Source organism: Bos indicus, chromosome 24 (assembly GCF_029378745.1).
Source record: "Bos indicus isolate NIAB-ARS_2022 breed Sahiwal x Tharparkar chromosome 24, NIAB-ARS_B.indTharparkar_mat_pri_1.0, whole genome shotgun sequence".
In the NCBI taxonomy this organism is placed as follows: Eukaryota; Metazoa; Chordata; class Mammalia; order Artiodactyla; family Bovidae; genus Bos; species Bos indicus.
The window spans coordinates 10388224-10391936 of NC_091783.1; the positions used below are offsets into that span (position 1 = coordinate 10388224).

General features: G+C 33.9%; 1 long non-coding RNA gene across 1 annotated transcript; it reads right to left on the reverse strand.

Moving 5' to 3' along the window:
- Positions 1–1071: 1071 nt before the first annotated feature.
- On the reverse strand, positions 1072–3390 carry LOC139179337 (uncharacterized). Its single transcript, XR_011563713.1, has 2 exons — positions 2885–3390; positions 1072–1380 (listed from the first exon to the last, which is right to left on the reverse strand). It is a non-coding gene; the product is annotated as an uncharacterized lncRNA (long non-coding RNA).
- Between the last annotated feature and the right edge of the window lie 323 nt (positions 3391–3713).

Consider the following 3713-nt stretch of genomic DNA (forward strand, 5'->3'; position numbering starts at 1 on the left):
ATGATAGTACCAACATTTTCCAGACAGTCAGATAGATAAAACTATTATTGCTAAGGACTTAACACAGAAGAAAAAAATCATGTAAAATAAATAAGGATATTACAAAAAACTATATAGAAATTGACTTTATAGTTTTTCAACCCATATGTAATTATATCTACAATGTAACATTATCTATTTTAAATATTTTGAAACATTTTCTAAAACTTTTAATATAAAATGTTAAGATACTAAACTTAATAAGATACTGAACATCTTCATAAAACTTCATCTTGTATACATTGCTGATACTTCAATCTTTGCTGTAGTTTCAGTTCAGTTCAATCGCTCAGTCCTGTCCGACTCTTTGCGACTGCATGGACTGCAGCACGCCAGGCTTCCCTGTCCATCACCAACACCTGGAGCTTACTCAAACTCATGTCCATGGAGTTGGTGATACTATCCAAAGATCCCATTCTCTGTCATCCCCTTCTCCCACTTTCAATCTTTCCCAGATCAGGGTCTTTTCCAATGAGTCATTTCTTCACGTCAGGTGGCCAAAGTATTGCAGTTTCAGCTTCAGCATCAGTCCTTCCAATGAATATTCAGGACTGATTTCCTTTAGGATTTAGGAGATCCTGGTTGGATCTCCTTGCAGTCCAAGGGAATTTCAAGAGTCTTCTCCAACACTACAGTTCAAAAGCATTAATTCTGCAGCACTCAGCTTTCTTTATAGCCCAACTCTCAAACTCATACATGACTCCGGGAAAAACCACAGCTTTGACTAGATGGACCTTTGTTGGCAATGTAATGTCTGTTTAGATAGATAAAAACAATTTGACAGCAAAACATGCTGTATATTTTAGTATTTTTAGCTAAATTCTCGGGCCCCAGAAGTACTGTGAGACATGGCAGAGGTAATGATGTGAACAGATTGAAAAGTGTGATACTGATTAGGCAAATAAAGATATCACTGCTCTGCATGAGTCATTACTAAACCATTTGATAATGTTCTCAGGCATTATCCACTGACAGACTTTTATCAATGGGTAATTAGAGCAATACAAATAAAGGAACAAACAGAGCTTCTAATTGGACCAACACAATAATCATTTATTTCAGAAGAAACCAGATATAAAAATATTTTATGAAATTAGAAATATATACTTATACATTTTCACAGTGGTACATTTTTTTTGAAAAGTTACAAGTACTTAGAAAAGTCTGTAAATTTCAGGATTTGAAGCAAGAGCCATCATCTTCTGCTCTTCCCTTTGGGTATGCCCTGGGTTCTGTTTTACTCTTCACAAGTATTCCACTTAACCCGGCTATCATAACTGCATCTACTGTCCAAAGAAAACAAGAGCCACAGACACTTCTCCTAGCCTGTCAGCCAGTGAGCTGAAAAATAACAGAAGAAGGTATCAAGGTATAGTAAGATGGGATTCTTATTTACATATTTACATTTTACATATTGAACAGGTTAATGCTACAAAGTAGCATGTCTAGACCATCTTTCAGATGCCATCTAATATTAACTAAATCTGATTTTTAGAAATTCACTTTGTCAAATGGTCAACTTTGCCAATATGCATTTGTCATCACAGCTAATTAGGCTTGTGAAAATATCTAACATTATATTTACAACCTGTTTATCTTTCTGCTTCTCTTATGGAAAAAATAGAGACAAGAGTTACTCACAGAGCTTTTAAAAAATACACATGATCAGATGTTATGAGAGATTAAACAGAAAAATCACAATAGAGAAATGGAGAAAAAATAAGAGAGAAATAAAGATGAGAAAGGAGAGACTAAGGTCAACAATAAAACAGAGGTGATAATTATAAATATTAAAATATTAAAAATATATTGTTATGTTATAAAACTTTGTAAAAATTTTATAAATAAATAAATATATATATAAAACATTATGTAAAAATTATATAATACTTTGGCCACCTGATGCAAAGAGCCAACTCACTGGAAAAATCCCTGATGCTGGGAAAGATTCAGGGCAGGAAGAGAAGAGGGTGACAGAGGATGAGATGGTTGGATGATATCAGCAACTCAGTGGACATGAATTTGAGCAAACTCCATTCAATACTGAAGGACAGGGAACCCTGGCTTGCTGCAGTCCATGGGGTCACGAAGAGTCAGAGAGGACATAGTGACTGAATAATGACATAAAACTTTAAGATAATAGTTTCAAAAAGATAGATGATGTTGATAAACTTCTCAAAAGGTAAAAAATGCTACAACTTTGTTCAATTAAAGAGATTAACTTGAAGAGCTCTATATTTATTAAAGATATTAAGTTGATAAAAGTCTCCTCACAAAGAAAACTCCAGTCTCAAGCACCCTCCTGATGAATATCTAACATTATGAAGAAACAAAATACATTTTGTTGAAGTTCTAAGTAAATAGAAAAAAAATTTAATAACAGAATAGGGAAGATACTCAACAACTGTTATGAGGCCAATAGTATCCTGATATCAAATGACATAACAAAAGCGTTTCATTGAGTTTTAAGGACAGAGACTGATAAAACTTTAAGTGTCTATATGCTAGGATCTGAGATATACAAAATATCAACATAGTAGAAAACTCTGCATTTATACAAGTAAAATAAGAACTTTTCTATACTCTGTATGAACTCTGCACAGTTGTATGCCATTTAAAGAGCCCCAGGCTTGCTCATGCAAGAAGCAAAGTACAGGACTGTGAATATATTATGAAAATGTGTGTGTAAAAAAATGAAAAAAAAAACTATGGATAGGTATCCAATTTTATTTCTGGATGCCTTTTTTTAATTTTAACAAGTGATGAGAAGCCAAAAAAAAAAAAAATTAGTTTATTCAGTGAAGATGGGAACTAGATGATGCAGGGTTATTTAGAATAAACTTACCTGAGCAAGTGATATTCAAGCTAGGATCTGGAGAATTTGTAGAAAATTGTCAATTGGAAGGAAAGGAGAATTCTCTCAGGATGATGTTGAAACATTTGCAAGAGAGTGTGGAACAGAGAGCTTGGCACTGGTAAATCCCACCACAGCAGGTAGAAATCAAGAGAAGAAGTGAAGAAGTGACCAGGAAATCAGGTCTGCTTAAATCTGGAAAACCTGTAATCAGCCTCTGTATATTCACGATTACTTTGCAGAATGACATGATTCCTTTCCCGAGTTGAAATTTAGCATTATGATTAATCTTATGATTTTACAGCAGATGCCTTGATGATTTTTTATTAGGTTTTTTGAAGTAACAAGAAGTGCAAATGAGCAATATTCTTATAGGCACTGAAAAGTCCCCAAACCAGATAGGAATCACTAGTTTCCACGGATACAAAAAATACTTTACTGATTTTTGGCAAAGAGAAAAGCAAATCTTTGTGTTCACAGAATGCTCAGCTGGCAGATTCCTGAGAGTCTTTCTGGCCCTGCAATCTCCTCTCAAGGGTAAAAATACTAAAACAGTTAAGATTTGCTCAAAGTTCCAGCTTTAGAACTGGAACAAGAACACACTGTTCATGACAATTAGTCTATTGCTCTTTGCTATAGAACATTCCAAATTTCTAGAATTAGTTGGAAATTTTGTCAAAGACATGATCAAGAAACATATAGTTACCATGCAGATCTACATACAAAGTCTAAACAAAACATGTGTTCCCCCTCAAATTAACTATCTTTAATTAGATGGAAATCAAATTTGTTTGTGTTTGGATAGAACTTTATTCTCTAG